Below are 22,622 nucleotides of genomic sequence, written 5' to 3'. Positions count from 1 at the left end.
TGTACTCCAGTTTGCAAAACGCAGTTTAGATTAAATGAATGCCCCTGAGATCAAATGAATGTGTTTCAACAGGGACGCAATATGCGGGTGCTTACCACTGACCATCAATCATTTTCTTGTAGAGCTGGAGTCTTCTCAGTGTTGTCACTGTAAGCCTTCTGCAAGAATTTGCAATCGTTTTCTAAAGGTGTCTTTCGAAGGAAGCAGTGAGGAGGGGCAGACAACACATTCTGTGTTTAAGAAATCAGGTCCATACTGTCAGAAAAATAAAACATACTTCCTTGCTGAAAGAGCATGCAACATTTGAGAAATAGCACACCTATGTGACATTCAGACCCCCCCCACAGGACAATCTCAAGGTTGTGGGCAGCACAAAAAAGCAAAGGTATGTGTCATAGCCTGGCTTTGGCCACGAAGTCTCTACACAATGCTAAATAAATCAAGATCAGGTCAGCACCTAGTGCGGGCAGACATATTGATGGAAACCTAGAACTTAATTTTTAATGCATGGGTAGAGTAGGACAAACTTGATTTTTCCTTATGATCTTTCCACTGAATAGAGTTCTTTAAGTTAGAATTACCAAAATAATGCAATCCAGCTACAGTAACACCATTTGCTCTTTAAATACATGTATGTATTTTAATCACCACTTTTTCCTTTGGATGCTACTGTGTATTTACATGAAGGAAGAGTTCATGTGTTCCAAGAAATCTCATCAGTAAGGATTTCAAGCATAACTAAGATAAAGCAGTGGAACATGCTAGTCCAAAAACCACATCTTCATAGAATCATAGAATGGTTTGTATTGGAAGGGACCTTAAAGACCTTGACAAAACCCAGTGAAACTTTGCAAAGATGCCTGTACCGTTATTTTGGTCCACAGACTAACATGGCTCCTGAAGAACTTTAATGGATAATTAAATTGCAGTGTGCTAAGTGTCATTGTTTCTTCTGACATGATTTTACAAGGACATCATACAAGACGGAAAAATGTATTATACAGCATACTTGAAAAATGTAAACTTACAGAAAAGCTCCTGAAATATTTCTGAGGCAATCAAAATTTGGTGGAATTTAGGTTGGTTGAAGATTTGGGGAAAAATAGACCTACAAAGACAAGTGGAGTCCAATGGTGAGTGACCAGGAAAGCAAGAAAACAATAATATTACAGCAAAATAAGTAAGGTTTTCAGTATTAAATGTGGATGCAAATTTAACATTGCCTGAGAATGAGCTTTGCCAACTGCATGGAGACCTGTGTGGGTAATGCAAGTGCTGTCTCTTGCCTTCCTACCTCTTACTGTGGATGGTTCAAAAGTGCTGCAAGGTTTATAAGTGTAGTAAAACAATACTGAAGTACCACTGGCAGTTAAGCAGCACAAAAACTGCAGACAGACACATCCACACACCCACACCTTAAGTAAATTATCTGTCATCTTCCAGTTCAATGCCTATATCTTGCTATTCCACATACCTTCTCAACGGAACCAGCAAACAATTCAAACAAGTTACTCAACATGCATATGCCTGTCTGGTCAGAGCTTCGAGTTCCTGTTTTTGAAGGGTCTGATGTTTACATTGAGTAGAGGATGTTGGACAACTTTTAGCTGAGGTGGAGTAGCTGTCCTGATATGCCCCTCACTAAAGCAGTAAGGCATAAATCTGAACTCCATGTACACTGTCTTTTTTCAGTTTCAGCCCCATGAAACTCCCTAGGAAGACTGTCAAATGTTGAGATGCTGTTGAATGTGGTTGTGCAGGTCTTCTGTAGAGAGGTGAAGACTATGTTCACACCTGGAGAGAGAGGGATGGGCAGGAAAATAGTTCAGTGGTCTGAACAGACAGAAGCACATTGCCGCGGTGAACATGCAGGAAGAAAAAGGATCACAAGAAAGCCTTTACAACACATGGATTAAGTGAGCCTCTCTTCAGCTTCCTTCCTTAGCAGAAGCTAAATATCCCAACAGAACTGCTATCAGAGCTCCCTCCTCTGCATGAGCTGTTGGAATATTTTGGTTCATGCCCAAGTATCCAGAAAACACTCAGAATATTGCCTTGCTGAGCAAGTATAGTACTCTGTCAGCAGCATCTCCAATGGGATATACGTGGGACAAAGTCCACGAATGTTCTGCGGTTGTGCCCAACACACATTTTCACACTTAGGTGAAACACCACTGTGACTCTTTACTGCCATGTTGCTTGCCTCTGCAGTATCATTTCTTGCTCCATACAGCATCCAATTCTTCTCTTCCAGTCCCTTCTTAAAGCTCAGTGTGTTGTATCCGCTTTTATGTACCCATTTGCATAAATGTAATTACGAAAAGACATTGATAACACTGCTTTGCAGTAAGACAAAGTATACTGTGCCATCTTGATGACTGCTCAACCACTGGCCTTCTGCCCCTTTCCTAGCACTTGCCTTCACCACACCACAGCTGCTACTTCTTGTTCTCTTGTAAATGCACATGCATCTGAACAGTCCTGCTGGAAATTCTGCAGTCCAATCTTGTGAATAGGGAAAGACACATCATGGTCTCCTTCATAGATACATTTGATGCCTTAACCACAAAACTTGAGGGCAGATTACAATAACAGCCTCCAGAGGCAGCCACATCCAAGCTTTCTGCCCAGTTTACTAATGCTAGAGCCCATTTTCCCCAGATGTTTGGTTCTCTCGATAAAAATTCAGCTCCATTTCTAGTCCATAGAAATACACGTATACACACAGAGGACAGGAAAACCACAATTTTTCATTTGGGAAAAAAACAGGAATGGAGACCTTCTGATCATGCTGTAACACACAGGCGACACGAGGCCTAAGTAAATGCACTCCCAGGTCCAAATACAAGGCCTTCAGTGATTTCAGAGAGAAATTAAATGAAATCTTATGTACAGAGCAGGAACAGGGAGAGAAGCAGATATACCATGAGTTACAATGGGATTTCTCTAGCGTATTATTCTTTTTAAGTGGAAACATGTGGTGTAAGATTAAGCAGCATCTTTTTAATCTCCGATTGTCCAGCTCCCCCTGCTGTAATTACATATTGGACACAAATGGCAACAGATGTTCAGCGGCTAAGCTAAGAATTATATACTTACTCAATAACCTAGCAATTCAAAAAACTGATTGGGAGGCTCGAATTTAAATTTACATGGAGTGACAAATGAAAGAGTTCCCAGACACAGGTAAGGCACAGAGAATATTAATGTAAACCTGAAAATGTACCCTTAATGAAAGGAGACAAACAGACTCTGGATACCAGTTAGAGTGTTTTTAATTACAGCAATTTCTTAGTGAATTATTTTAACCCATCCTCCTTATAAAGCTGAGTCTCCGTTGTTATTTTTCACATAACCTAATCAAATCTCTGCAGCCCTGTGTATACAGCTAGATAGAAGGTTCTACCTAATCATTTCATTATACATCCAGTGGGCAGTCTAATTTCCCTGTATTAAACCTAATAAGGGCAGCTACATCAGTATGTATTTTATCTTGTTTATTTTCCTAGAGATACATGATCTAATGACATAAAAGATTTTTGCCTGATTTGCTGAAAAAAATTAAACAAATAGTTACTACATCCTTTAAATGGATTTGAATTTAGCCCAAAGTGTTCCTTGAATTACCATATTACTAAGAAAGAAGATGCTTTAAATTGGAGTAATTGCCTTACCCAACATAGACATAAATAAATCTCCCCTAAAATGTTGGGGCATTCAGCTCAGAGAGGGAAGGCAATTCTAAGGTGCTTTGGGCACATGAACTTCCACAGACTGTATCACACTACAACCAGTATGGACCCCTCTGACTTCCTAAAAAAGCACACTTGCTCCATTTTCTCCCAAACACACAACCATTTGCGCACACACTTTGGGTAGCCTACACCAGTTTAAAACCCATAATCCGATTCCTCCCACTGTAGTGGCTCAGACACAAATGCAGATTTGGATGTTCTGAACACTTGGAGGGTGCATATGTGCACAAACAACAGTGTTTCTGAGTATGACATAAATCCCTTTATGCCAATGCACACCACAATTGAGAGCAGATACTTGTTTACCCAAACATTTTCCGACAGATAACTGGAAACACTTTTAAGTCCATTAGTTCCACTGAACATTATTGAAAATGTTGTCTTTTTAAAGTGCATTTTATTATATATGATTTAATTTTTCTTGCAAGATCACAGGCTGGGATGCAAACCAATCTACTATTTGCTGCCAGATGGTATGTTGGAAGGGTATAAACTTATTTAACACAGAGCGCTATGTGGCATGAGAACGCTGTTCTTACACTTCTAAACAGTCGTTCTTCTTTGAATGGTTTAGCTTTACATTAGTCTTCCAGTAAGCTCATAAGCTTTTCCCATTTTAGCTAAAGCCTTGTGAAGTTACTACATAGATATCACAGAACCTTTGGTGAAATTGTTAGTGATAACTATTTCCCCCTGCCCTAAATTTACCAGTTGCAGATCGGTCGACCCAGGCATTCAGCTCATGTCCACAGAGCCAGAAGAGACCACCATTGCCAGGTGTTAAAGCAGCTGAGACAGTGATTCACAAACTCAAATGCACATGGGCTCTGATAAAGGAAGAAACCCCCGCAAAAACCCACTGTGCCTGCACCAGGTCCCCACAAAGACAGGGCATAATTTGAAGCTTATGCTCCACCAGTCTGCAGCATTGTCTGGTCATGGGAAAGAGCTGGCGATGTCCTCAACAGCATCTGACACTCCAGAAACAAAACCTATGTATTTTGCCTGAATTATGAGAACACAGAGGGCATTCTTCAAAAATACTTTGGGTAGCATGCTGATGGGCACATACTATGTGTCGATAGGCTGGTTTACATGCATAGCCATAACGTTGATGGACAAAATAGTGTTCAGTTTGCAGTGGCAGCCTCTGTGTAGTGATCCTGCATGGCTACCCTGTGCATTTCAATTTTCTACATAAATGCTTTGGAAAAGGAGGTGGAAAGCCTCTCTCTCTTTCCAACGCAATACACAGTCTGCACCCACTGCTAAAAATTGTATCAGTATCAATCTCCTCAGCATCACAAACACACCCACATGCGTCTGAATCCTGACATGCTTATTTTGCAAAGAGTGTGCCAAAAGATTTACTTACTCTTTAGAACTGTTTAATGATGTTGTGGGGATCAAAGGAGCAAGCATTTTCATGACAAAAGGAATTTGTACTCCAGGCTCTACAGCACAGACAGTGATTAGTGAGTCATACAGAAGAATGTGTCTCTCTTTTCTCTTTTAAATAGCTGTTGTAGCATTTACCTAAACATTACAGTGCTGAATCAGTAGTTTCTCCTGTCTTCACAATGACTGCCTGAACTACACACCTTTACCTGGTACTTTCCTGGTGCTCTCTCCTCACCTGCAAAATGTGTTCAGCACAGTTAGTTGGCTGCTAGCAGACAGCCAGACATAAATACGCATGCAGGATTACCTGGAGGGGTTGGCGAGCAACCACTATATCTGAATGAGTTTTAAACACACCAGTTCTGAAAAGTGCATTTATTCACAAAAACAACAATAAAAAGTTTAAAAAGCATCTCACTGTGAAGCTCAGCTAACCCAAAACAACATTTGAATTTTACAAGTCAATCTCTCTTAAAAACAAACAAACAAAACAGTATCCTAAAACTGAAGCATCTACCCTCACTGTGATACAAACTCAAATCTCAAGCCCTCACTCCTCCTCCTTTTGACCAGGTTTAAGCTCTACTCTACTCCTCACACACTACAGCCCCCACCCTGCTGCCTCCCTTCCTTCACAGCTCTATTCCTCTCTCCCCAGTAGCGGTCGCTGCTGAAGATAAGCTTTCCTCTGCCTTCATTGCTCTCCCTGCCCCTTTCTCTGGGTAGTTCCCCTTCAATATTGCTTCCTTCATCATATTCATGCTGCCCATCACATCCATCCCATAGTCACAGTGGTTTACAACTGGAAACTGGGAGAGGGCAAGGGAAGAGAACAGGATTTTCTGTTTTATTTGCCAGGGAAGGGAAAAAAAAGTTTGTTTTGTGGGTGTTATGGACACAATCTGACACCTGAAAACTCAACCAACTGAGAGTTGGTTGTGTTTTGTTCTATTTTGTTTACATTCCACATTCTCCCTCCCTCTTTGCTAAGCTAGAAAAGCTTTCAGTTTTGAAAATGATAGACTTTGCAAAGAGTTTCCTTTCTTGTATAGTCCTAAGGAAAGCCTACAACCTCTTGAAAGAAATGAAAAACTGTATGAAAGCAAGCAGTTTCCTCCCAAAAGTCATTTATGAAGAAAAATACATATATAAAAAATACTATCTAAACTGTGATCAGATTTTATCTTTGATCTGCGAAGTCTTCTTTTCCCCTGCCACCATGTATTTCTTCTCTTTCATTACCAATTCCCTTCATTCCCTTCAAGCAGTTCATTAGCAATCTTCCTTTCTGTTGGTTTTCCTCAGTGTGTCTCAGTGGGGAGGACCTTCGGGCATCATATCTGACGCTGTAGTGACAGCAGCCCCAGTGGGTGGCATATCCCACAGCCTCTTCTCCGTCACATGGCTTAATTCCCTCCTGTATGGCAACCTCTCACCCAACTGAAAAAGCAACTAAGAGACTTCTGTCTACTTTTGTGCTTGTCTTTCTTATTGTCCTCCTCCACAGAACAGGGGATGTATGTTTTGCTGCAGTGCATGGTCTTAGTACCACCACTGCCTTCACCCGCCTGCCTGAGGTCCTGCTTTGGAGCCCAGATGGCTTCCCAAGGCTGGGGGCAGGAGCAGCTGCTCACCTGTGTGCCAGCGGCATGGGAGAGCTCGGTGCATGCTCCTGCTGCCAGACACAGTGCTGTGTGAGCAGAAGCTCTGTTACCAGGAACTCTGAAAAACACTTAGGGTCCCAGATTGCAGGAAAAAAAAAAAAAAAACACTGTTTGGAAGAAAAATGTTACTGGAGCGAGAGCTTTATACATGACTCATGGGCAGCACGACACCTGAAATATTTCTGTGATGCATTTTCTTCAAAGAACAGTGTGAGGATTTCAAGAGAACATGTCAATGTACCCACAGTATTTTCGTACAGCTCCCTGAATAGATACTGGTAAATGTATCTGGAGGAAAGATTGTAAAGCTGCACTGAACTCCTGTGTTAATACACACAAGAACTTGGTATCTTTTCTTGCCTGGTTTGCTTAGTGCTAGGAGAAAATACATGTATTTGTTATATAACCATTAAGAAAAATACCTTAATACCCTGACAAAGGTTATATCAGAGAAGCTAGCTTGTGATGCCTAGCTAAATAATCATTTTCCAAAAAGGGGAATATTCAGACTAAAACTGAAAGCCTGGGCAGAGTAAGGAGAAAAGTCTGCAATACAGTCAGTGATATCAGGCTGGAAGATTGGCATAGATAGCAGATTGCTCAACTGGAACTGAGGCTTGGCTTTGTAAGAAAACAAAGTTATTCTGTCTAATGAGTGTAGAGGTGCACACATCTAAGGCCAGGACAGCTTGTAGGATGCCACATGCCTGGGGAGATAGATGCCTTCCCTTTAGCTGAGTCACAGAGGAAAATTCTGGGCTAGGAGAGGGAATTGACTTCAAGGTGTAAGACCAAAAAAAATATTTAAAAAAAATATAAATAAAAAATATTGCTGTCCATGTTCCCTGATTGTAAAAGAGAAATTCAGAATCAGTCAATAAAATTCACATTCCTGATTTCATGGCTAAGCTCCTAAGCAGAAATACTCCGGGAGGTGCTGAGCACCTGCAAAAGTTATTTATGTCAACAACAGCTGCAAATATTTGGTATCTTTGGAATTTCAGGCCGTTTTATGTAGCCACCTTTTGACAGGTTAAACTGTCTAATACTTCAATGCAATTTTTGCTATCTTGACTAATATTTGAGATCCTCAACTTGCTCTCTGATAAGGTAAATTCTGCAGACCTCACATGGTTCATCGGCTCTAACTTGTCACCACTCTTTTGTTAAAGTGTTGACACCCGAACAGATGGTATTCCCAGAGTGATCTCGCTAATAATCAGAAGTACTGCCCCCTGCCTCCTTTTTCATTGCTATTTAGCTATGATGCTGCACTGGAGCTCATGCTTGATTGATTACCTGTTAGTGCCTCCGCCTCCTGTGCAGATCTGCTGCTTCCGAAACACACTGCTTCGTCTGATAAGTGAGCCCTCCTTTCTTTGTCCCTGGATGGATGCCCTGGCATGTCACATTAGTAAAATGCATGTTGTTCAGATGAACCCACCTCCTCAAGAGATTGAGGCGAGCCTGTACCACTAACAGGCTAACTTCCACTTCCTGTTTATTTATTTCTGTCATCACCTGGGGTTTATTGTGATTAGCTCTGAACATACTAAATAGCACTGAACCAAGAACAGATTTCTGGAGAAACCTTATATTAACACCCTCATTACCTGCACTGCTCTCATGGTCCATTACCAATGCTGATTTTAACCCACCTTACTGCTCCCTTTGTAACTGACTTAATTTTTCTTCTATCAAAGGGGCAGGCCGGAGCCATTCAGAAACCTCAGAGAAATCAGAGCAAATCCTGCCAACAATAACTCCTTGCTTCATTAAAAGCTATAAAGTTGGAGAATTATTAATCTACCTGGAAGTAATGTTGACTGGTTTCATTACACAACTGTAGTTTAATTTTTGCCCCACCCCAGTGAGGCAAAAGGTTTTCTGGGAGTTTTCTTGGAAACAATGTCAAATGAACCTGTTTAAACTTTCTGGGCTTATACCAATTATAATTTCTAAAAATTAGCATATCACTATCTTCTTCAAGTAGTTTGCAACTTTCTTGTTAAAAGTCAAGTACGAATTTTCATCCAAAGCCTCAGCCATTTCTTGTAACACCTTTGACTGAGTGTCATCCAATCCTGAAGAACTTAAAATGTTATTCCTTAGTAGCTGCTGTTTAATTCCTGGGGGGAAAGCAAGCTGTTAGAATGTAAGTGAATCACTGCATCTTTTTAAATACACACAGATTTTTTTTTTAATGCTTTTGCCATTATTTAAATTAAGAGGAGAACTCTCTCATTCTTGCCTACTGGGTGAGAAAAGAGGTAATAGGAAAAAGAATTCCCTACTTCTCAAGGTCTTTCAAAAATTGAAATGCACTGATTGTCCTTTAACTCTTTCAAGTGACCAACACTTGTTCCAAAAGGAACATGCCCTTACACTCCCCAAACTTTTCCATAGCATATGAAACTACCAAGCACTTGATCTGCATCTCATAATAGATTTTAGCTGATACCTACAACACTTAGATAAAATCTCCTGTAGATTTGGTGTCTCATGTATCAGTGATCTTGTAAAACCCTACACAGAAGTCTTTCCCTCCATGCTTTACTTACCCAACCATTTCTTTATACAGAAAGGCTAAAAACAAGCAACACCAACAAAGCAAAAATCATCATATTTTTCATCTGTCTTCCTTCTCTCTTTATGAACATTGGCATTTTTCTTCACAGAAGTAGGTTATGAAAAGCTGTCCTCCTTAAATCCCTGCCCCACACCAATCTTTATTTCCTTTTCTGCCCACTTCTCCAGTCTGTACCACTCCAACTTTCAACCAGTCTTTCCACTCCAACTTCTATTTACCCAAATGCCGTATGGGTTCTTGTGTTTTGTTGTTGCTTGCTTTTGTTGTTGTTGTTTTCTTTTTTCCCTCTGATAATCCTTTTACAAGAAGGAAATGCTATATTTAATGAGAACTAGAGCCCTCCTGGTTTGGCCTCTTTGCTCTGACACTGGTTAACATCAACTGTATCAGAGGCAGATATTGGTTAGTTGGCTGCCCAAGGAGACTCTGTCTGATTTCTAATGCTTAGGGCTTGTTATAATCTCCATCTTTTCTCCCTTCTCCTTTCCCAGAATCATATTTTTAAAACACACTTCAGTACAACTATAGGCAGGATAATGAGAGTAAAATCCAATCACCTGTTTTTCACAGGGATCAACAGTGAATCTTCTGAGCCAAGACTTTGACAGAAATAGGCAGTTTCTGTAATGGAACTTTGAATCAAAACATATCCCATTGATAGTGGAAAGAATTATTATTGAGCTACCATCCTATAAACTGGAAATGTATTTTTGAACTACTGCTTTTAGTATATATTACTTCATATTCGCCATGCTTTAAGTACATAGCATCCCTTGGTTACGAAAGAAGATTCATTATTTCTCTGTGAAATTTCAGTGCTTACTGCTACTGCAACACTTACCATATGCAACCTTAAAACTTCTTAAATGTGTTATTTTAAAGGTATACAGTATGAATAGGATGCATTATATAGATAATGCAATATGCATAAAAATATCAAGCATGAGTGATACACAGTGATAACATATCATGTTCCTAACATATTCCTATATCTTCATGCCAGCCCTTCTGACAGGTCTGCAAATGGAAGGGCCATGCATACTAAATACTGGAAATTTTCTAATTAATGCTGGCGGAAGATGTGAAACCAGGTTAATTGTTCTAAACACAACAGAAAAATAACTATAGTATATTGTGAGAATGAACAAAAAATGGAAGCAAATTTTGAAAAACAAACCTCCCCAGGCCTCAAGAAATGATAGGACAGATCCAGGAGAATATGGGGTCACCCAGCTGAAATGGGGCCGCTGTGACCCTGGCCAAGGGCTGCCTTCCTTGCTAGAAGGCTGCTGACAATGTCAGAACTACTATATAGAGCTGCAACTGTCTTGTGGGGTACCCAGCAGCTGCAGCAGTTTTTAGCTTTTTCTGGTTAGCCATGTTGTTTTCCTTCATGTCTGAAGTCCTAGAGGCAAGAGACTATATCAGTACCTCAACTTCCTTGTTTTTTTTCAAGTGATTTCTAGCCTCCAAGTTTGCAAAGAAGTGCCTAACAAATGTGCTGTGAATAATTCAGAAGCTAGAAGGCAAATGCAAACAATTTTTAACTTATTTTTCCAAGTCTTACACATTACTCTTCTATGTCTGTTTTAGCCTGACTCATCTTGACTAAAAGCTTGGCAATAGCAAAGGTTGCCAGTGACTCTAAACAATACCCAAGTGAGAAACTGGTAGGCTGGCAGAGGTAATGAGGTTTGATGATAAAAAAAAAAAATCTCTCAGTTTACCAGCAAAGTCATGCATCTAGTAGCCCCAGCACTTGAACCCCAGGCATGCTGGATGGCATGGCATGAAGTGGAGGAACACAGAGTAAGGAGGAGAACCTGCTGTAGAGAGCCCGTGCACCGAGCATCATGCTGCCATGACAACTCACCCGCTGCAGCCCCAGGGAGCATGCTACTGAAACCTGCAGTTCAGCACACAAGAAATGATTGAAGCTATAATTTATTCTTCACTCTGGCCTCTTTAGCAAAGCTGCTAAGCGCCTACCCAATTGTTTGCAGGATCAGAAGCAGAAGTGAAATTAAATTTTTCAGTGGCCTAAAACTACACTATAGGGAGCAATTTTTAAAGGGGAAAAAAAATGTATTTTATCTCTTGGTTATCAGAGCCTGTTCTAAAGCATTCCTCTTAAGGTGCCATTCATAACATTTGACTAACTAGCCATCTGTGACACAAATGTGTTTTCAGTTTGTGCACCTTATTTTAGGTGCTCGTCATGCATCTGTTACAGCATAAAAATGGCAGAACATTAATGCTGGCAGTCCTCTGAGCACAAAGGAGACCTTTTGTTTGCTAGCAGCTGATGAAGTTGCCTACAGGTGAGATAAACAGTATGAGAAACCATCTCTATACTAACTACCTTTTTGAATTAAAACATGTACATCGATAACTTCTCAGACAAGAAAAAATGTATGTTTAATGTCTGCCTAGCATCTTTCCAATGCACCCCCAGAAATCAGCTTACCTGCTATAACATTTTATCTGCCCTAGTAGCAAGTCATGGCAAGCCTCAACTTTCCCCAAATCCAGGGTTACACAGTGGCTCCTTCCTAGAATCAGAGCAACTGTGATGCTACAGTAAGTCAGTACACAGTGACCCCAACAAGCTGAAAAACATTGGAGTTAGTGGCCTTTAAAGATGGCTAGAAACATACACCCAGCAACAGGGATAAGGACAGGACTATTAGTAACCTGGACTTAGATTAGTCTGAGTCAGTCATGAAAATCCACTCTCAGAAAAATGATCGATTGCAAAAGACTTCAGATAATTCACAAGATCACAGGACGGGTGAGGTGGGAAGGGAGCCCATCTGCTCCAACCCCTGCTCAACAGGCCTACCAGAGCAGGCTGCCCAGGGCCATGCCCAGGAAGCTTCTGAAGGTCTCCAAGGAGGAGACTCCACAGCAATCTGGGCAGCCTGTGTCAGTACTGTTTCCCACACTGTTTCCTGGTATTCAGAGTTTCTCTGTGTTCCAGTTTGTGCCCAGTGCCTCTTGTCCTGGTGCTGGGCACAACTGAAAAGAACCTGGCTCTGTCCTCTCTGCATCCTCCCTTCGGGTATTTATGGACATTTGATGGACATATTTATGGACATTGATGAGATCCCCCTGAGCCTCCTCTTCTGCAGGCTGAACATTCCCAGCTTTCTCAGCCTCTCTTCACAGGAGAGATGCTCCAGTGCCTTGATTATTTTCCTCTTCCTGATCGTTTTAAAGCCTTAGAACTTCACAGACAAGAGGCTGTATATCTTCAGAATTAGAGTTTGGTACAGAAAATACTTTATGCTGAACAGGTAAGCCCAGAAGATTCACACACTTGAAAGGTCTGCAGCAGTGAATGGTCTGAGCCTCAGATGCCTGCTCCACTGTGGCCGATGAGAAGTGATCAGACGTGGCAAATGGAACCTCTCTTGTATCACAGATTGTGCGATTTTGAAGAAACTCCCTCATGCCAGGCTGTAAGACTGCTGTTGCTGTAACTACGCTGGTGAGGAGGCAGTGAAAATTGGCTTGTGACTGTGACCAAAACCACCAAGGTTGTCACAATTAAAATGGCACTGTTGTGGGTTTTTTGGAAATATAAAGATATAGGCTTCAGTAAGGAAGGAGAGGTGGGGGTGAGGGTACACTATAGGAAGAGATGTGTAGTTCTGATGGCAAATTGCTAGCTCCATAGCAGCCCTTTGTTGGTAGGAAATGGCTGCACATGTTTATAAGCATAACTTCAGTATTATGAATATAAAAAGGAAGTACAATGCTGGCTCTTTCTGTACAGTCCAGTGCAGCTCAATTGATGCTCCACACATTTCCAAAACAAAAATAAAGTTTCTTTCCTGGTTCTTGTGCAGGTCCATTGGCTGCCCTGGCCTGTGACCCACAACTCAGTTGTGAATTGTGGGAGTCCAGCAGGGCTTTGTACCTGGAGCAGCACTAGCAAATGCCCAGGACTGGTGCATTTGCTCTTTCATGAATCTTTCATGGGCCAATATGAACCCTGAGGACCGTTAACCAATTTTTTAATGAGTGGTAAGAAAAGAAATCTGAAGGACTCACTCCTGGCATTGACCAGGACTTTTTCACCCAGCGTCTCATTTTCCCTGAGCTGACTGAGCACTTCCTTACCCCACTGTGTTCTGGCAGGGAGAGCAGTGATGGGGCAACACGTCCTGCTCAGGTAAGGGTAGGAGGTCACACACATATGCAGGCAGACTTACAGTACTGCACCAGTAATCAGACAGAAATTAAATGGTCTCAAGGAACCTAGCCCTATGGCAAAAACTTCTTTAAAGACAAATAAAGACTTAAAGTGTGTGGAAGAGTGTGATCAATTAGCATTTTTTTGCCTCGTGGATTTGTTTTAGTTTCGCATTTGTAATTACTTAAATCAGTGTTCTTCTCAGCAGACATAATTCACAGGCCTTTAATGCCATGCCTTTCAAAACAAACATGAGTCACAGCCCCTAGGTAAACTTCCTGGGCTGGCAGTGAATATCATTATTGTGTGACAGAGTGCAGCAAGCTGTTTGCCAGATTACTCAAGCCCCTAAAGCTAGCAAAATACATTGCCATTTATTTATTATGCTCATGATAATTACAATTATCATCACTGCAGTGCCAATCTGTTTGCTGCAGAATGAAGGCCTCTTCATGATGTCTCCAAGGATTTGATGTTAGGCCTGAGTAGTTAGCCAAATTACGGGGCCTTGCAGGACTTTTTTTTTTTTTTTTTCCTGTAGGAATGAGAATTGACTAAGAACAGCACACTCCTGTTCATTCAAGCAATGCACAGAATGCGAGGAAGCCCCTGCCACAAACCTCCCATTCTGCACAAAGCACTACCTCAGCCTTTGCTTTGGGGGCCAACCATCTTCCAAGACACTATCCAAGCACAGGTCCCAGCTCAATGGCAAGTGCACTGAAATTAAAAATTGATACATATTTCTATTTTCCCACAACTGTGTCTTTACATATATATAAGAATTCGTAGAAATTATGTAATGTCTGAGTATACATGTATGTACAAAGTAAACACGAATCTGTGTCTGCCTTTACTTCAAGCCAGTTCCTCAGTGCATCTTGGCACTATGAAGGAGGAGTCAGAACATACTGAGACATTAGGCCAGGGAGAGCAGCAAAACCCAGATTGTGAGCAGAGGGGGTGGAAACATGGAGTGTAGGCAGGTGAGAAATGTGAGATCATTTATCCAACCCTGCAGCAGTCTAAAAGAATACTTAGCCTCATATGGTGCTTTAAATCTTCAAAATCCTCAACGAACATTAGTCAAACTAATGAAATTAGTCATCTAAGGTCATATTCTTCTTTCTATTCTCATTTTAAAGGAATTTTTCCTAGATGATTGTGATGAGTCACATTAATTCCAAACTGTACAAATGAGTTCTCTTAACTTACCTTGGATTTCCCTTTAAAACTCTTCGGGCAAACTATCTCTAGGTTATCTAAGCATTGGTTCCTTGAAGGCTTTTGACATGATCAAACAGTATGTTTCCTGGTAACACATGTTACAATGTTAGGTGACATTTCTCGAACAAGGTAAGACTGCATCCTTGGGACCTACTCTAGCTAACTGGGTTTAGAGAGTTGTCTTGTTAATGTACCTTCACTACTGATGTTCAAATATGCTCAGTAGAAGTGCATTAATCTTTGTCTTTCATTTTCATATACAAGGAGATGCTGAATTAAAATAAGCTTCTCTGGTCACCTCAGTGGGATATGCCGATGATTGTCATTACAGTAGTTATTACAAATTATTTTACCACACTGGCAGTTCAAATATGGATCTAAAGCTGAACTGCAAACTGAAGTCAGCTCTTGGATTGTATTAGTGTTAGCCATTTGTTGTTAGTCATTTGCATTGCCTTAATTAGGAACCATTGGACAGTAAGATATGTAGTATAAATGGCACATCTGGTCTCTCTTTGGACACAGAGCACTAGCAAGGGTCTATCTCTGCAGCAGAGTAGACTAAACCACAGGTTACCCTACTTCAAAACTTATCAAAGAACTTTTTCAAAGGCATTTGCTATTGTTCTGCAGTGAGAGGGAAAATGAGGGGAGAAAAGCAAGTCTTTAACATTCACCTTGTCAAATTTCCCAAAATAATGAATGCTAAAAGTTCTCAGAAACTGACACTTCTTGCATGGTAGTAATTTTGGCAAAATTATCAAGAGCTGAAACTGTTTATCTTTCATTTTGCTACTGTGCATAATAGACCAATTTAGGTATATCATGAGCTGCTCACTGATGTCAGACATAAGATGGAGGAACAGAGTAGATGGAAATTTAATCATATTGCCAAGGACAAATATAAAAGAATAACATAAGCACATGAGGAGACAGCAAAGAGCAGGAGACACAGAGGGTAACAAGAATCATTCCATAAGTTATTCCATTACATTAATAGTAAGAGAGAGGCTAAAAAAAAAAAAAAAAAAAAAAAAAAAAGCTTTGTTTACTATAAGCATGGAAAGTGTTACTCTGCTATTTAACAGGAAGGTAAAGTGACTGACAGATGATGCTGAAAAGACCACAATGGTTAGTATGGTTAGTGCTCTTTTTGCATTCAGTCTTCACTACAAACATGTGCCCTGTAAAGTATCCTGTTACTGTTATTAACAAAAGGACATAACAAAAGAGAGAACAAAGGATCCTTCCCTTATGAAAGAAAGATAGTAATTGTCTTGGCCTGAGGAACTTTATCGTAGGGTTTCTACAGAATTCTCACAAGCAATCTCAGAAGCCTTAGCAATCATCTTTGAGGACAAGGAAAAACAGGTGAGGTGGTAGTAGAAAGCTGTAATGGGGCATAACTGTGCACATCATTAAAAAAGAAAAACGGGGAAGAAAAACAACAAAAAACAAAAACAAAAACAAAAACAAAAAAAAACAGGGAAGTGCAGACTGGTCTTTGTAAATATAAGCCCTGTAAATAGTCTGGGATAAAAGAACATACCTGTAAGCTTCCAAAAGCTTTTCATTTCAAGCCAATACAATTTCTATCTATAAAAGGGAAAGGGGTCTTATGAATATAGGATAGGCAGAAGATGTCCTCTGCTGTAATGTTAATAAGATTTTTGATATGGTCTGACATACTATTTACATAATCAAGCTGTAAAACCTAGTCTAGAAAGAACTATCCACATATGCTAACCCTAGATTCAGTCCTGTTCAGTGTTTTCATTAATAACTATGACTACGGAATAAGGCTAGAGGATACACAGAGGAATAGAATGCAAAATTATATTTACGAACTAGCAAAATGAGAAAAAGAATGAAGTTCAACAGGTACAATATTCTACACTCAACAGACTGTACAAATACAGAACCGGGGGGGGGGGGTGGGGGGTAGGGGGGTGGAGGGAACAGGTTAGGTAACAGCTCTGCAAGAAAGGATGCAGGTGTTACAGTCAATGACAAGCTGAGCATGAGTCAGCAGCGTCACATTGTTGTGAAAATAGCAAGTGTCACACTGAGATACAGAACCAGAAGTAAGGATTTTGAGACATGAATCAATCGCCTTGTTCTGCAAAAACACAGCCAGTATGCTGCTTCTAGGCTGGGGCACTGCTCTTCAGGGAAGTGTGGACTGGAGAAGAATCCAAAGGGGAGGAAACCCTCAAAGAAGTAGGATATTCAGTTTAAAGGGAAGAGTAAAGAAAAAAAGGTTAATTATCTTCAAATAAATAGAAGGCTGTCACAGAGAGAAAAGGAATAATCCGTTCTTCATGGAAATAATAGATAGGAGGGAAGGCTAAGTTGCAGCAGGAAAGAGAAGGATTAAACAGTAGGGAAAAAATATTTTGCTGAAAAGAGTAGCAAAGTAGAAATGTAGATTTCCTGGTGAGGCTGCCTCTCCATCACTAGAGATCTAGTTGTATGTTAGAAAAACATTTGTCAGAAATCACATAGGTCTACCTATCTTCTTTAGACTTGATTACCTTTGGATGTTTCTTCCAACTCTATGGCTACCCTTCAGCTGACACCTATGTTATTTTCTACAGCAAATGAACCTTAATCTTAACAAGTGCTTTTGCTCCTACAGTCACACTGGCTAGTGTACATTACTTCCTACCTCACCATCAATGTGTATTGTAAATAAAAAGAAATACAGTAACTTGTTACAGTTCTCTCTTCTAAGTAAGCAACAATGTTATTTTTAATTATGAGCCTTTTTTATATCACTTTTACATGATTTTGGCAAAATCATATCTTGTGCTTAAGTAGTTATTTCAGAAAATGTACACACACTCCTTTCTGAAACAATAAATATTTATTCTGTTTAAAATGCATTCCAAACAAAATAAATATTTTACTATTACTTTCAGTCCTTTTAAGGAACACCACAAAGATCAAAATGTAATACTATATGATTTTAATAGGACAAAGATACAACCAAATAAAATCCAGTATCATTTCTTTCCAAACAAGGATTTATCTGCAAGCAACCTAAATAAACTGAACTCAAAAACCAAGTTACTTCACATCATGTGCAAGTTCTCTCACAATGCTGATTCTCCTGTTCCTGTGGAAAAGCTATGAATTGAATTCTGCTCCAGCAAACATTTATAATACAACTTCTATAATCAATACTTTCTTAGTGCCTTCCCTCAGGGATGCTCAAATAACTGATCAAAAAATAATGCTATTCTCATTTTACCAAAAGAAAAATAGCAGCACCCATGACTTCATCAAGGGTTGGAAGTGATTTCTCAAGGTCAAACAGGAAATCACTGCCAAAGTTGGGAAATTTGCCATTTGGCCCCTACAATTATTTATCGGTCTGGCTCTAACACTGCAGTTTTGAGAAGAATATGCCAGATTTTTTTCTACATAACGTAGATGCTGAATGTCCAGTTTTAGGCTGCGTACCCTTTTGTGCTTAACTATAGAAACATAATGAGCACTCCTATCTTTGTTTGTTTTCAGAAAACACTGTACTGTGTTAACCATTGATGTTTTATTGTCATTGATTTAGTAGCTGCCAGAGAGCCATAGCAGGAGATAGATTGCTGTTATTTTAGCCTATAAAAGGTCTTATGCCTCTGTCAGCAAACACTTTGGTTCCTTCAAATAAATAAGTAATCTGAAAGAAATACACAAGCTGGAGAAATCTTTTAGAAAAAGAAGAAAAAAAATAGTGCTACATTGAATATTTCTTGGAATATGCTCACATCACAGAATCATTAAGGTTGGAAAAGACCTCCAAGATCATCTGGTCTAACCATCTGCCTACCACCAATGTCACCCACTAAACCATGTCCCTAAGCACCACGTCCAACCTTTCCTTGAACACCCCCAGGGATGGTGACTCCACCACCTCCCTGGGCAAACCGTTCCAATGCCTAATTTTCAAGCTAAATCTCCCCTGGCACAACTTGAGGCCATTCCCTCTAGTCAGTCTCACTTCAGTGTCAGGTAAAGGCTTTTGTTCAGCAAGGCTTTTGACACTGTTTCCCACAGCATTCTCCTCAAGAAACTGGCTGCTCTTGGCTTGGACTGGCGCACGCTTCGTTGGGTTAGAAACTGGCTGGATAGCCGGGCCCAAAGAGTCGTGGTGAATGGAGCCAAGTCCAGTTGGAGGCCAGTCACTAGTGGCGTCCCCCAGGGCTCGGTGCTGGGGCCGGTCCTCTTTAATATCTTCATCGATGATCTGGACGAGGGCATTGAGTGCACCCTCAGTAAGTTCGCAGATGACACCAAGTTAGGTGCGTGTGTCGATCTGCTTGAGGGTAGGAAAGCTCTGCAGGAGGATCTGGATAGGCTGCACCGATGGGCTGAGGTCAACTGCATGAAGTTTAACAAGGCCAAGTGCCGGGTCCTGCACCTGGGGCGCAATAACCCCAAGCAGAGCTACAGGCTGGGAGAGGAATGGTTGGAAAGCTGCCAGGCAGAGAAGGACCTGGGAGTGATGGTTGATAGTCGGCTGAATATGAGCCAGCAGTGTGCTCAGGTGGCCAAGAAGGCCAACGGCATCCTGGCTTGTATTAGGAACAGCGTGACCAGCAGGGCTAGGGAGGTGATCGTCCCCCTGTACTCAGCTCTGGTGAGGCCGCACCTTGAGTACTGTGTTCAGTTTTGGGCCCCTCGCTACAAGAAGGACATCGAGGTGCTTGAGCGGGTGCAGAGAAGGGCGACAAAGCTGGTGAGGGGCCTGGAGAACAAGTCCTACGAGGAGCGGCTGAGGGAGCTGGGCTTGTTCAGCCTGGAGAAGAGGAGGCTCAGGGGTGACCTTATCGCTCTTTTTAGGTACCTCAAGGGAGGCTGTAGCGAGGTGGGGGTTGGCCTGTTCTCCCACGTGCCTGGTGACAGGACGAGGGGGAATGGGTTTAAGTTGAGCCAGGGGAGTTTTAGGTTAGATGTTAGGAAGAACTTCTTCACTGAAAGGGTTGTGAGGCACTGGAACAGGCTGCCCAGGGAAGTGGTGGAGTCACCATCCCTGGAAGTCTTCAAAAGACGTTTAGATGTAGAGCTTAGGGATATGGTTTAGTGGAGGGCTGTTAGCGTTAGGTTGGAGGTTGGACTCGATGACCTTGAGGTCTCTTCCAACCTAGGAAATTCTGTGATTCTGTGATTCTGTGATAAAACAATGGAGGAAATTATTCTAGGAGTTACTGAAAAACACCTGAAGGACAATACTATCATCGGTTTCAGACACATGTTCAGGAGGGGGAAATCCTGCTTAATGAACTTAATTTCCTTTTACAACAAGGTTACCCATATAGTTGATCTGGGGAAGCCAGTTGATGGAATCTTCTTATGTCCAAGAGCTGCAAGGACCTTCACACCAACTTAGAGGAAGGGATGAGAGTATGGGAACCCAACAGAGATATGTAGATACAAGGTGATACAGCAAGGGCTGTTACTGAGCACCAATAATTGGCTGCAATGTGTAACAGTTTTGACACAGGAATTGCAGTTGCCCAAGGACTGACTTCAGGCTTGAGCCAAGCAGAAATGAGATGCCTGGGTGACATTAGAACGATGTGTTTTGTCAGTCCCTGGAATACATGGTCACAGCTACTGTTTGTATATGGACAGACACCTGGACGATAAGCTAGGACACTTATGCCCCACTGGGAATGGTTGTACCAGCATAACTGGCAGGGTTTGGGTACTGCATGGGACTGCAGAGTGGCCTGCGTGGGAGGAGGCCATGAACTGTCCAGGGCTAATCACAGCCAGGTCCAGACAGCTTTGAAAGAGATGAAAGCACCCTATACTCCAAAATTTTAACCAGTCAGAGAAGCGGATGGCACATCTACTTAGTTATAAGAAATGGTGGCAAGTGGCAGGAGACACAAGAGGACACACCAAAGGAGACCTGTGAACAAAAAAGTAAAAAGACGGATTTGGAGAAATGACAGAGGGGGGTATGTGGAAGAGGTTGCTGGGGACACAGCTGGGGAAACACTGATAGAAGGATGCACTACGTGTCAAAGAAAGTTTCTCCCTGAGGAATGCCAGCACATGGGTAACCCACTTTGGGGCAGGGACATCATGGAGACACTGTGGCTACGGGTAAGCCATGCTAGGACAGAGACATTCCAAAGGGACTTCGGCAGTGGGTGACTCACAGTCAAAGAGTAAGAACACCCAAGAAGGACTATGGCTGTGGGTGACCCATCACAAAGCAGGGACACCCCTGAGGTAAAAATCATGCCAGAGCATCCCTGAAAGAACTGCAGCTCATGGAGGATCCCTCACCAGAGCAGAAAGAAGCAGGAAGCGGTAGAGGAAAAGATCAGGAAGCAAAGATTAGAAGGCAAAAAGTAAAGTAAAGTAAAGTAAAGTAAAGTAAAGTAAAGTAAAGTAAAGTAAAGTAAAGTAAAGTAAAGAGAAGGAAGAGGAGGAGGAGAAGGAGGAGAAGGAGGAGAAGGAAGAGAAGAAAATTACACAGTGATCCCACCTCCTGCTGCCCATTGCCTCCCCAGTGGAGTTGGTAGGGACTTACTCTAACACACAGGAACAAGAGAAGTGGAGACACAGAAGAGGGGAGAAGAGGTGGTGGAGTGATGATGATCCTGGGGAGAGGGAGGAAAGGTGTTTCTCTAAGTGTTTAATTGTTTTCCTGCTTTTTCTCAATGTCTGAATCAGTAATTGATGGCTTATGTTATATGGCTGTGGTTTTGAGCTGTGCTCAAAACAACATGTACTTACATTCCTGTTCCTGTACCTTCGAAGAAGAAAACTTACCAGCATGAGAATATCCACAGATCATAACCATGCACAGAGTAGGAGTGTTATCAGTGCCTTCATGAGGTATCAACTTTGAACAGTTAGTATTTAGCCAAAAGCTAAGGACTTGGCCAACATACTTCAATTATCTAATTTGTAAGGCTATGTTTCATATATGTTTTAGATTGATTTAATTAGTGTTAATTAACATATCTTTATGTATTATGAGAGACAGCAGATACCCATAAAGATTTTTATATTGAGCCATATGGCAGCCTGCAATACACTAGCCAAAAAAAGTATAATGAGGCATATAAAGAAGTCTGCTGCACAACAGTCCTCAGTAATTTTGAAAAATGAATTTCAGAGTTTGCACAATACAAGCAATGCCATGCTGTTCGTGCCTTACCCAGTCTGTCTATGGGAGCTGGACTAAACTCCAGTTAGGACTATGGAAGACGCAGACTTTGCAATAACAAGGCTGATCTGAAGGGAGTCAGTCCCCACCTCTGGAACTTCATTTCCCCACAAAGGAGAGTAGATGGAAATGTTTCTTTTAAGGTCAGGAAGACTCTAGATGGAAGATACATCCTAAACTCTTCCCCAGGAATGAGATAGGCATTTCTCTCTCTTAATCTTTTTTTTCTGGCACCTCAAAGTTTTTGCATACTTTGTGTGAAAGTTTTTCAACTTGCTACAAGGAGCTGGGGAGTGTGTGGGTTTGTAGCGTGCAGAATGAATATTCCCTGGGCTTTCCTGGACTAAATGACCTATTAGCCAATTGTCTGAGATGGTGGGACCTGGGTGAGTTCCTGCCTGGTCCTCTCCAATCCTACTTTGCAAAACAGGGGCAAACAGAGTTTGATGTGAAAGAGGTGACCAATCACTGCCTCCAGCTATGATCACTCCCCTGTCACAGGACAAGGAAGAGCCACAGGCATGAAGCTGTGGGAAAAACAAAAAAAGCTGGAGAACAGTAGACATATATTTCAAGACAGCTTGTGAGGATTGGAAGG

At 41.4% G+C, this 22,622-nt stretch overlaps 1 long non-coding RNA gene across 1 annotated transcript in view; it reads right to left on the bottom strand.

The window, feature by feature from the left end:
* Positions 1–22,622, bottom strand: part of LOC311432976 — a 45,019-nt gene that overhangs the window by 8,792 nt on the left and 13,605 nt on the right. Inside the window, exons 2-4 of the long non-coding RNA XR_014690458.1 lie at positions 1,475–1,794; positions 1,029–1,108; positions 103–255 (exon numbers count right to left, since the gene is read on the bottom strand). This is a non-coding gene — a long non-coding RNA (uncharacterized lncRNA). The remainder of the gene's footprint in view (positions 1–102; positions 256–1,028; positions 1,109–1,474; positions 1,795–22,622) is intronic.

This window comes from Aythya ferina, assembly GCF_964211825.1.
Source record: "Aythya ferina genome assembly, chromosome: 1".
In the NCBI taxonomy this organism is placed as follows: Eukaryota; Metazoa; Chordata; class Aves; order Anseriformes; family Anatidae; genus Aythya; species Aythya ferina.
This window is presented reverse-complemented; position numbering and strand designations above follow the sequence as displayed.